The 13,350-nt window shown below is 38.5% G+C and overlaps 1 long non-coding RNA gene across 1 annotated transcript in view; it reads right to left on the minus strand.

The window, feature by feature from the left end:
- LOC116597197 overlaps positions 1-10,844 on the minus strand; it is a 52,346-nt gene extending 41,502 nt beyond the window's left edge. The window contains exon 1 of the long non-coding RNA XR_004288492.1: positions 10,710-10,844. This is a non-coding gene — a long non-coding RNA (uncharacterized LOC116597197). The remainder of the gene's footprint in view (positions 1-10,709) is intronic.
- Positions 10,845-13,350: the final 2,506 nt, after the last annotated feature.

Here is a 13,350-nt window from a genome sequence, read left to right on the forward strand (position 1 = left end):
AATGAATAATGTCAGAAAAAAATCTGTGCTTCATTCACCTAGCGTAAGATGTATCTGCCTACTTTTTTTCGACTTGCCTGATTTTCATGGAGAAATTGTAGTTTTTTTACAATGCAAAAGCCCTCAATTTCTTGTTTTTTTTTTATCGACCTTCGACCTATTTGTTTAAATAGTAAGACTCTAGAACAAATGCCTGCTACCACAGACAGCTCTGTGAACCAGACTCGAACTAGATCGCTGTGCGCCTCAGTTTCCCCTTCTGTAAAAGGTGACGAATGTCCTCGTTTTCTTTCACAGGAGCCTCATTGGGATGGGAGTAGGAGGGTGAACAGAACTGTGGAAGACATGGTCCATACACATACATAAGTAGAGGACAAAAGAGCAGGTACATAACAGAAGCACATGGTACAGCACCGTCCATCCACACTTAGTCTGCTCCCCAAAGCTGATGCTATCGATTCTGAACAAAGGGCTTGGATGGCCTGGTTTTCTCTGGCAACCCTTCCTTTCATCTTCTTTCACTCTCTTCACCATTACAAACAGTGCTCATTAATACCTTATTTCACTTTTTTTTTCCCTTTTCAACATCCAACGCATGAATCCTCATTGAGTTAGAAACAGTGCTTGAAAGAAAAGCGAAAACATACAAATAGATCTGTTGCAAGGCTCTGGCAGTAAATTTTCAAACTGACTTTGTGCAACAGACAGAATTCACTTTCTTTTTCTCCTTCTCGCAGTATGTCTCTGTAGAGCCTGGCAGAGATGTTTAACAGATAGAACAAAACTTTATTTTCTCCTGGTACTGGTGTGATGCTGTCAGCCTGAGCTGAGCATCTTTGGGGATGCCCCGGTGTGCTCAGAATGGGCTCTGTGAGCTCACAGGAGGACGGAGCAATGGCCTGCAGACCGCCGAAGTGGGCAGTGTTGCAAACCGGAGCCACACCAGCCCTGCTGGGAAGGAAGCCTGTCCATTTATCAAACTGACAGCAAGGCGGCAAAGGGAGCAGCAGAAGCATCCTTTGCCAAGGACAGACATAATGCAGAAAAATACGTCATTGCTGCTAGTGACTGAATATATCTTTGGTTCAATTGTTGAACCGTATCACTAGTCATCTAAAGTAACGGACAGTAAAGAATGACCAAGAGTAACATCTTCCAAACAAAGCTGAGAACAAGTTTATCTAAAGTGAGTTATTGAGTTGGAGTCAGACTTGCTGGCCTCATAAATAAAAAAAGAAAGAAAGAAAGAAGAAAAATAGAACCCAGAAGAATGTCTCACCTCCATCCCACAATCTATGAAAGGCCTCACCCCGAGGAGCGCCCAGGGTATCATGGTCTTTTGTGGACTATGAAGACAGTTTACCCAGCTTCAGAATAGAACCTCCTCTCTCCCGTGGGGCTCAAACTACATCTAGGAAGCTATTACTGTCAGATTTCAACCATTACAGTCCTTGGTACACAACACATAACCAAAACATATTTGTTGAAAGACTATTTAGCAGGATCGTTTTCAATGATTTCATATTAGTTTACTCATGCTCGTGTTGAGAACGGAATAATCCATAAACGAAAGAAAAAGCTGGGCACCAATCTTGAGAAGTTTACAGTCAAGCTCATCATAGGTAACAGAGAACCACTCAGCGCCCACACAACCTGCTCCAGCGTTCCCGCTCTTTTTTTGCCTATTGCATTTATCCCTACTGGCATACTAGCTCATTACTTTCTGTGGGGTTTGGTTTGGTTCGGTTTAGTTTCTTTTTTTTTTTTTTTTTTTTTTTTCTTTTTACAGTCTCCCCTCTTTAGAATATCAACTCTGAGAGCAGGAATCTGTCATCTGTTCTGGTCATGGATGTTGCCTCTGTGCCTAATGTGTATACTAATTGATTATTTCTCTTTCTTTGAAATATTTCTTTATTTGTGATCTGGCCACGTTTTCTCTCCTACTTGTATCTCCTACTTCCCTTGCTCCATTCCCATCCCATGGACCTGTTCCTTAAACAGGTCAGACAGCTCCCGCCTTGGGGTCTTTGTACTTGGCCGTCCCTTCTCAGTAGGAGACTTTCCCACGAGTTACCCACCTCCCCACTCCCCCAACCCCTGCCCTCTCCCTCACCTCCTGCAGATCTTTGTTCCAAAATTACCCTGACAGCAGAGTCTTTCTCCATACCCTTATTTAAATCTGAACCCCTCCCCTCTTCCCTACAACACACACACACTCTTGGAACTTGCCATCTTCCTGCTTTGCTATTTCTCCATACCACTCATTACAGTCCAATCCACAATATTAGTGTTTGCTGTCTGTCTCTCTTCCTCCTCACCCCAGACACACGAGAAGTCTAAGCCCCATGAAGGCAGACACGCTCCTCTCCTCTGCTCACTGATATAGCCCCAATATCTAGAAATCTGTGTCGCACTTGGTACTCAGTAAATATTTGTAGAACAGATGAATTATTGTAAGAGCGATTTTTATACATGAAACACTGGATTTTAGAATGTTCCACTTTAGCTCTGAAAGCATGCACATGATTATAATAAGTTGCTTGAATTTCAAATAAGAAGTTGAATATGAAATATAAAATATAATAAGAAGCAGGTGGCTTGGAAAGGTTAAGTAATACAAGTCATACATCTTTGCTTTTTGATGAATACACTGCTAGAGTTTAGGTTGTTGATAAATTTTGGCTTTAAAATCTCTAAGCATTTGTTTGCTATCATATACTATTTTTGAAGGCAGCAATCAAAACATACACACACACACACACACACACACACACACACACACACACACACACCGGTCTTTATGTACAAGACTGCCTCTGGTGCCCAGGGAACATGAGAGGAAATGACTTTTAAATGGCTAAGAAAAGCAGTCATGATTTATTAGTTTAGTGAAACAGAGCGAACAGAGCAGGCACCCTCTTAACAGAATAGGCAGAACCAATCTTAACCAGGTAGATGTCGACGTAGAGACTCATTGGCCAAAAGCATCTGGTTACAGCTGTGTGATTCTGAACGACGGTGAGAATCACAAACTTCAGATTAACACTTACGACCTTACTCTTCTTTTCCCCCTTAGACCTGGGACAGGAAGTCTGCAAAGAATAATGTTCTCCATGAGGAACCCAAGTCAAACTATACACACTATACTACAAAACGCGTTGTTTGCTCCTGGGGATCAGCACGAAATCGCATCACTTCAGGGCACAGAGACTTTCATATCGTGCCCTCCTATCACAGCATTTTATAAAGGAAGCCGGTACCAGAGTCCTCACCCTACATGGGAGTGTAGTTGGCGTCTTAGCTGGTTCTCCAAAGCAAGCCTTCATTTCAGCCCAAAATACTACATGCATGCAAATCTCTATATGTATACATAGGTAGAGAGATGGAGGGACAGATATAAATACAGACATGGTATATACAGAAAATCAGAATCTGGGACGCTAGGGTGGCTCAGTTGGTTAAGCGTCTGCTTTCGGCTTGGGTCATGATCCCAGGGTCATGGGATCGAGTCCCACATCAGGCTCTCTGCTCAGCGGGGAACCTGCTTTTCCCTCTGTCTGCAGCTTCCCCTGCTTGTGCTCGCTCTCTTGCTCTCTCTCTGACAAATAAATAAATAAAATCTTTAAAAAGAAAGAAAGTCAGTGTCATAAATTTCATTCCTCTTTCTTGTTTTTTAATAAAGAATGAGGGAGAAAATAGAAACCTTCCCTAATCTCCTAGCCCTGATAACACCTGTTGATATTTACATCCTTCTATTTTAATGCTTTTCTGTCTTCCATCTTAATGCTATAAATAGAGTCACCATTTCCCCGATCGGTTAACTACGTACCAGGCCCTGTTCTACTTGATTTATTTACTCAAATCTGACAACAACTCAATGGCATTGACATTATTAGCTCCATTTTACAGAGGAAAGGATGGAAGTTCAAAAAGTTTACACAGAAAGTAACTTGGCCAAAGCCAAAGAGCCCAGATGTGGCTGGGTCCTTCCTCAAAACCAAACCACTTAATCTTCAAAGCTACTGTTGTTCATAATACCCCATACTGCATCCCTGTCTTCCCCCTGGGAAATGAAACCCACCCCATTTCCTTCCTCATCCAGGATAGATACTTACTTAAACCCTGTATTTATGAAGACATCTAACAATACCCCAATGACAGTCACTCTATTTAGATAGAGATGCGGTAACATCGTTAATATTTAAATCACAAACTTGACTGCAGTTTTAAGCCTTCAAGATGATCTTATTTTTCAACCATGTATTGGACCATCAAACTGAGCGAAGCCCTTTGGGCAGAGAGCTGTGCTTCTCCTTCTGCCAGTTGAAGAGTTTAGTCTCGTGCAGAGAAGCAAGCACCACAGTGATTTTTCTTGTCCACTGCCTGCCTAGAATGCCTTACTCCCAACAGATTTGTACATTTGTACAAGGAAAAGGTTGGCTGAATCAGGCACTCCATGGTGGCTCCTTTTGGAAAGAACGGGCAGAGCTGGGAAGAGACTAGGCTGTGTCCTTCCACAGAGGGGGGTGCAGGTGAACACCGGGGCTTGACCCAAAAATGCACCTGAGATTCCAAGCACAGCACCTCTCAAGAAAGGGACATGGGGCAGGCAGAAATGTTCATGCTCCCTTAGATCATTCATTCCTTGCTTCTTTAACCTGTCACTAGGTCAAGGAAAGATTTCTTGTCAAGATCTTTAACAGCCAAGTCACATGACTTAAAGAGGCTCCCTGGTTCTTTCCAGAAATAGCCAGAGGGCCAGAGTGGGTCTGCAAGTTAACCTCGCGGGATTCAAACTCCGAACGAGTGGGAGATAACTTTCCAGAGCTCAAGCCTCCCTGTTCTGATCCACTTCTGCATTCTTCTCTCTGGGGAACCTCACAGGATGGAGGCTTGGAGGAGGGAAGAAAATCTTTGGGTCTGCTCTTTATCCATTGTCCCATCATTCTGGCGACTGCTAGTCTTATTTTTTTAAAAACACTAAACACATAAATGGCATTGCTTTATTTTTCTTTACAGGAGATAACGCTCCATTATGAAGAAAAAATTTGTTGCTTCCGAAGGAAACATGATGTTTGGTTTTGACTTCAAAATGAGAGACTGCTTCAGAATGCACAAAATAAGTTCTCTTTGCTTAAGTGATCCTGTTTTTCATTTTCCCTATTTTCCCACTGACAGAGAAAGCAATTATTGCCACCCTTTTTGAACTAGCTAGCTGGTTCTTTCTTATGAAAATGTGAACCATAAGTTGAAGAGACCACTTGGCCTGTCTGCCTATAGTGAGCTGTTCTATGCCGTGGGTCACTAAAACATTCTTGGTCAGATTTCCTTGTAATTTTCCTGTTGTATTGTTCTCCGAAGCCACAATCTATTCCATTGCCTCTGCGGGACTATGCAGCATAATTCATTCCAGGAGACTTCTTTTTTTTTTTAATAGTTTTTCCTTCAAGCCATCTTATTTCTACTAGTTACCATCAAATGTGCGTGTATACAACTCACTGGTGATTCCCGGCAGTCACAAAACTCCAGAGGTGACACCACCGTCGACATTTACATGCACATACGTGCCCACATACGTATGGATCTGCGGAAGTTAGCACAGCAAGTTATCTGGCATTGAGGATTTCTGCTTTGTAGGATTCAGAATGTTATTTTTAGAATGTTTCAATAACTGGAATCATAGATGACAGTTATTCTGTAGAACATATGATGTTATCCCTGTATTAACTGGAGAACAATATGGGTGCTAATAGAGTTCCCTGAAGTTCAGCATTAGTGATGTTCTTTTCCCTTTTTTGGTCTAGTCTCTTCCCCTAATTAAAATGCTTGTTAAATCTGGTTGTTTATCAACTTCTTTCTCAGTCATTTAGAATGTGGGTGTATACATTCCTATTTCCTGTGTACTGAATTCAATCATAGGAATTTAAATATGTATAGAAGCTAAGAGAGAAAATAATACCTCTTAGTATTCTTACACATGTCGTCCTTCTAGAATCTATTTCATCATCAAATAATACTTAGGGCTGTTTGGAACAGGAAGAGCCTCCTCCTTACACAGAAAAAAGAATAACGTAGAACTCAAGTGTGTTGTTACACAGTCATTGATAATATAACAAATAGAACTCAAAAGTCCTATTACTGTTATATGTTTTCTCCATAGCAGACGGATGGAAAGCTGTAGAAAACTTGGGTCAAAAACGTGAACTTTCGGGGAGAATAGTTTTTAAAAAGTAAAAGCCTACCTTTGATACTTTGTTCAATATACCCCTGTGCTTAACACTAAGAAAACACAAAATGTTCCTTTATGTAGATGTATCCCATTTCATTCTAAATAATTCATTCTCCTTAAGACACATGTGGACAAAAATCTAACTTTCCTTATAAAGTACATAGTGTTCCCAAATCAACTTGTTTGGCTTTGGGAGGCCATGAAAGCTTCTGGAAGTTTTCATCTGTGACACCTGCATGCTATACTTAGCCATATGGCAGCATACTATTGCCAATGAAGACATTTGGAAAAGTAATTGTTCCACAGGCTCCCAAGCTCTGCCCTGCATAACTCACTTCTGCTGGACAACTAGTGTGAAGAGAAGAGACCATGCCAGAATTGTGAAAGAAATCACAGGATCTCTAGATTGGAAAAGACCTTAAACTTCATCCAGTCCCACTACCAGTCCCAGGTTATCAACGAACCTGCAAGCATCCTTGAACGGATTTTAAAGTAAGATAATATCACAAATTCAGGAAGGATAATGGCAGACACAGAACACGGCAACTCTAGGTAAAATGTTTTAAGTACACCACAGGGAATGTGTCTGGAACTCAGAAAAGGCACACCAAAAAGTTTTGGTTCTTCTTTGAAATTTGAGAAATAGTAATTCCTTCAGTTCTTTCTGGCATTTCTCTAATTCAAGAACAGGTGTTACAGATTTTTCATTGCTTCACTGTCACTCATTTATTCAAAATATTTATGTGATGCCTAATACGTGAAAGATAACCTATCAAAATTAAGATTAAAACTTTTAATGACTATTGGATTAATTTCCATTCCCAGAAGTCTCTTCACTCAAACTTTTTTTTACTGCATTTAACAGGGAACCACAGATCACAGACCACTATTTAGAAGAGAAAAAATATCCCATAATAATAAAGACTAAAGGAAAATCTCGAGAAAAAAAATGATAAAACATTTTAGAAATCCTTAATAACTCATTAGTTACTGTTACTAGAGTAAATAGGCACCAGAATCTGATACATACTTGAGTTCAGATATAAAATACCAAAGCATTGGGTTAGTATGAATAAAGAGAAGTGAGAATAAATAAATGAAGTCATGAAAAAATGTTAAAGTTGGTACTGAGGGAAGTTTCAATTACTGATCTATAGGAAAGGCATTATGAAAGGGCAAAGAGTTGAGAGGGAATTTTGTGAAGAAGTTTTCTCTGGCACAAGCTGAGCCCTGTGTCCCCTTCCTCCTTCCCTTCCTCAGCAGAAGGTTGCGGACACTTCTCTCCAGGGCTAAGAGCCAGGGAGAGGGAAGGCTTCAACCGGACATCTCAGAGAGGTATGTCCCTGAACGTGACTTGGTCAACTAGAATCAGGCTCACCTGATAAATGTCAAGTAACCCATGGCAGCACAGAGAAGGCTGCAGGTGGGATGTAAGTGCACTTCTCTCCAATGTATAGTTGAAGAGGCATATCCTAGGGACCAGCTGTAGAGCCCATAATGGGGATGACAGGTAGAGGGCATATGCAAGGAATTCTGCCGAGGAGAGCAGACTGCCAATGTTCAGGGACCAGGAGAAGAGGTGAGAGTGGAACGTGGGGGTGTCATGAGTGTTCTCAGCAAATAAACATGCCCTGAGTCTTCAACCTTTATCATAAATTCTCCATGACTCTAACTTGCAGACATTGGAGTCAAGGCCATCCTGTCAGATTGGCACCTCCAGGGACTGTGGAGTGTAGCAGTAATGAGACCACTGAGAATGTCAAGTCAATATGGCAGACTGAATTGACAGAGAATGACTCTCCTTCATGAAAAAATTAAACTCTATAGAAACAAAATTTGAATACAGAGGCAAATTTTAAATGTAGAGGGTGAAATCCCTGAGTGTGAAAAATGGAATCAAAATCAGAGAAGTGCATAGAAGCTTAACCAAAACAGCTCTTAGTTTATACCTTTAATGGTTATAGAACTTAATAGTGACTTTGGAGCCATGACAAACAGAGGAGTTCAAAATGTCATTCCATGTATGAAGAGAGACAAAGTGGACGGACAGAAAAATGTCCCATCCATTGGTAACAAAAGTTGCCAGAATTTTCAAAGTGGTAAAGCGGAATTACTATCCACCAGTTAAACTATGTCAAGGGAAGGTAAATACAGAGATTGAAAGGGTTTGCTCTCATAGCAGTTTACTGAAAAAATTATTAAATAACATTATTCAACAAGAATAATGGTAAATCTGGAAGAAAAGAGTGGATGCTAGAAATAATGAGATAAAGAAGCTGGTAAGCATGTTGGTAGATCTAAATGAACTTTGGATAAAAAATAATGATAACATAAAATAATTTGGTGGCTTAGATGAAAGAAGAAACTAGAATAGTACATGATAATTTGGATAGAGGAAGGAATAATCATTCTCAGTTCTTATATTGTTCAGGAGGGAGATAGGGGATTTGGTTAACTTCACAATTTGCTAAGTCAGAAGGAAAACAGGTAAAAGGAATAAAAATCAAATGTATAATTACCAAATGAGTTGAAAGGCTGTAAAGAGAATAAAGAACACTTGGTCAATTTAATTTTTAAAAAACTAGAAAAAAGAAAAATGACCAACCAAACAAACAAACATAAAAACAGAAAGCACAAATAGGCATTAATGTGTTAGTAATCATTTTAAGTAAAAAAAATAATAATAATAATAATAAAAATCACCTCAAGTTGAATTTTATTTAAAAAATTAACATTCAGCTATTTTTTTATTTGGAGAGATACACAGAAAACATAATGATACAGACGGAGATGGACAAATATGAGCCAAGCAAATACTGATCAAGAGATGGTAGGTGTTACTATATTCCAAACAAACAACATAGAATTTTAAGCCAAGAGGAATTGATAAGAACAGAGATACATATGATAAAAAGAACAAATCAAGAAGAAACTAGCCATGAACTTTTATGTACCTAACAGTATAGCCTCAAAACACATAAAGTAATGACAGAATTATAAGGGGGAATTGACAAATCTATAATCATAGTGGGAAATTTTCATATAGCTTTCTCGGAAACCAATACACAAGGCAGACAGAAAAAGTATTAAGGATTTATAATGATAATTTTATAATTCTTGCTATTTAAGGATTTATAATTATAATTATAATATAGATTTGAACAACACAAAGAGCTAACCTAGAAGACTCACTGTATGTAGAAGCCTGCACATAATGAATAAAAAATATAAAATACACATTCTTTTCAAGTACAAATGGAACTGTCAGAAAAACTGACTACATAGCAAGTCACAAAGGAAATTTCAAGAAATGTCAAAGAATCTATATCACATATCTGTATCATAAAAATAACCTAGTAGTCAAAGAGGGAACTGTATGAGGATATTATTAAAAAAAACTTTTTTAACTATACAGCAATAAAAGCGTTACATGCCAAAATTTGGGGATGTTTTAAAGCAATCCTTTAGTCTTAAGTTAATTTACTGAGAAACAAGAAAGACTAAAAATAAATGAGCTACAGACTCCATTGAAGACTGGCGGGGTCGGGGGGGTGGGGAAGAATACCCAAAGAAAATAGAAGAAAGGTTGAAATAAAGAACAGAAACTAGTGAACTTGGAAACAAACAAACAAAAAATCACTAGAGATCAAAATACTCCATTTGGCTCCTAGACAGTCCCTCATTGTCCATGATGAAGAACAAAGCAGTCTCATTTCTCAGCTGCCTTTAGGGGGCAGTACCTACCAGAACAGCCTGAGAGACATACAATGTAAAGCATATATGTATTCTTATGGTAACCACGTTTTAAAAAGTAACCAAAAAATAGTTGAAATTAATATTAATAATATATTTTACTTAAGCCAATTTATTAAAAATATTGTAACGTAAGAAATATTTAGAATTACCGAGATGGTTTACATTCTTTTTCCATAGTAAATCTTTAAATCAAATTCTTATTTTACACCCACAGCACATCTCAATTCAGAGTAGCCGCACTTCAGTTGTTCAGTAGTGACACACTACTGTCTAGTGGGTATTGAACTGAACAGAACAAACCCATACTGAAATGTCATGCCATATAATATCTGAATCCGTTGGCCTTTGCGGGCACTATTTTGTCATATTTGTTTCTTAATTTGGCCTTTAGGACCAGAAAAGGACTTGTACAGACATTGTCAGGTCATTTACATTTTAGGTCCTGCAAGACGGTGGTAAAGCTTCAGTGACTTTACTGCTAGTTTTTGTGGAAGTCTTTTTTAACTATAGGTAGTGACACCAATTCAGCAACCAAAGTTCAGATGACCACACAGCTGATGGCATCTCAAAGAATTACCTACTTACTTTTCACATTAGTATTTGCACAACAGAGATTCTCTACGGTCATCTTCATTCCCCAAGAGTTTCATGTTGAAATAACAAAATGGCCTAGATCCACCTGAAGATAAATTGCTTTAATTATTAGGCAGAGTGTGAAACTCACTGTTTCAAATAGCAGGTCAGTGCAATGCCCAGCATCGGCAGTGGTTTCGCTGTGATAGTTCTCCAGGTGCTACTATTGTGCCTTCATAGCAATGAAATGCCTCCATTTAGGACTAGCTTTACCTATGGGATTTGTTCACATCTTCAACAGGAAAAAAAAAAAAAAAAAAGTGATCTCAGTAACTATGTAAGGACACCATTATTTTCCAACATTGTAGTATTTGCTATTTGACGTTTTGGTCTATTTGTCAGTACTTTGTTAATATGTAAGGAAATCCCATAGGACAACTTTTTTTTTAGATATTAGAATTGATATAATGAAGCTATATTGATACTTACCAATTCTTTTGTTTTAAACACTTTATGTGGGATCACAGAAGGGAATCTAGGGCTTACAACTAACAGCATCAGAACAAAACAAAAGACTAACAGCATGTATACTAAAGCCACACTGCCTAGGTTTAATCCCAATTTTACTATCTACTGGCTATATGTCTGGAACTCAGCTTCCTTGGCTGTGAAAGTATGGAAAAAGATCAAAGTTGCAAAGAGGATTACGCAAAGTAACATACAAGGTGCTTAACTCAGTGCCCAGAACTCAGAAGTATTTCATAAACATTAGCTAGGTCACCAATAGGTTCCTAATTCCTCCAGACAAATTTGGGAGCATTGAAAAAGGTGACCGTCTTACAGTGTTTGCAAAGCTCTGAAGACCATTTTTTCCAAAGGAAATGCCAGTTGACCTGCTTCTCTCTAAAACCTTCATCAGAAAGATTTGCCTGAATGCGGCGACATTGACTCCCATTCTAGATATTTACTATGCAACTGTGTTAACATTTTGGCTTGGAAACTCCCCACTCAGATCCTATTATCAAGAACCAAGTCAGATTAGAACTCTTTAAATGTAATTGGCATCAGCTGGTGGAGTGACCCAGTTCTGATATGCCACTTTCCCTAATCTTTTCATTCTGAATTAGAAGGAGGCATTGTAAAGCCAAAGTTTTTTTTATTTCCTTTTTTCCTAACTATATGATTTTTTTGAAGATTTTACTTATTTATTTCAGGGACAGAGAGAAGGAGAGAGCAAATGGGGGAGGAGCAGAAAGATAAGCAGACTCCCCACTGAGTGTGGAGTACAACACAGGGCTCGATCTCAGGGCCCTGAGATCACGACCTTGGCTGAAACCAAGAGGCGGATACTTAACGAAATGAACCACCCAGGCACCCCACTATACGATCTTTTATAACCTTTCTCTCAGAGTATGGGAGGCCAACTCTGCACTAAGCAAATGCAATAACAGGGTTTATGTAAGCGAGATACTTAGCTAGGAGTCCCAGCCCAAGGACTTCCTCCCTGTCCCTTTCCTGTGAGAGTGTTGTTCACCTTTAGAGATTCACCTATCTGGGGGGACAATTCTCCCCTGTCTTCAGATTCTGATCTATACCTGCTCCTTTGAGATTCACGTTCATTAAAACTATAAATTTCATGCCCACACTACCCATCTGCTGAGGTTTTAGTATCCTGGAGCTAAAATTGCACTTTCAGAGACTTTTGTCAATTAATTAAGACTGTGGTATAAAACTAGACAAATTTTTACAATTTTTCCTGTAAATCTACTTTAATGTTAAAATATTTTTTAAATATTGATTGATAGTTAATACCATGATTAGTATATGCCAGGCACCATTTTATTTTGTTTTACATTAAAAAATGCTATTAATCCACACAATAGCCCTATATGGGAGATATTAATTAGTATTATTGCTACTTCATGGATGAGTAAAGTCAGATGTAAAGAGGTTAAGAACTTGCCTACGGTCTCAGAGTTGCCAAATGGTGAGATCAGGATTCAAAAGCAGCTCTCATTTTAGAGCCGATGTCTGGAACCACAACAATATAGTCAGACCCCCACAGAAAATCATGATAGCGTATCAAATGAAAAAGAAGATTTTGTGAATTAAAAAGCAAATTTGTCACATTTTAACATATCTATATATCTCAAAATATATCTCAACATATCATATCTCTTATCAACATATCTCAAAAATCCAGAAACAAAAATATTTAAATAACTTTGCCTTAATTTATACATGTCTCAGAAACCATATGCCTCATAAAACCACCAGGGACACAGGCAAGGATATCAAATAATTATGAAAATTAACCAAAAGGTCAGTGTGGCTTCCACCCTGGTTACTTTGTTACTTTGGTCATCTTATTTGCAAATTAGGGAGTATCTTTCTTCCTCTCCCCACACTCCCAAATTGTAAAAACCTAAAGAAGAGATGTTGTGCTTTGGGTGATGTTTACTTTTTTTTTTTTTTTTTTTTTTTGTCTAGTTGAGCAGGAAATCATTATCCAAGCCCAGCCGCAAATATGTGCTGCAAAACAATTTATCTACCAAGAGTTCATGGGCAGCTGGATTGGGAAAAAACACATTAATTATCATTCAAGTGGAAATGCCCCCATAGACATACCATTTAATTAACAGAGAGGCCAGTATTGGAAATGAATAATTTGAGGCGAGGCAGAGAGATGTGTGTGTAAACCCTTAGGTGATTTAAGGCTATTATCTGTGGATAAACATACAAAAATACATGAAATAGGTTTCTATCTTATAAACTCCTTTAAAAGAAAAAAA

Source organism: Mustela erminea, chromosome 8 (assembly GCF_009829155.1).
Source record: "Mustela erminea isolate mMusErm1 chromosome 8, mMusErm1.Pri, whole genome shotgun sequence".
NCBI classification, from domain to species: Eukaryota; Metazoa; Chordata; class Mammalia; order Carnivora; family Mustelidae; genus Mustela; species Mustela erminea.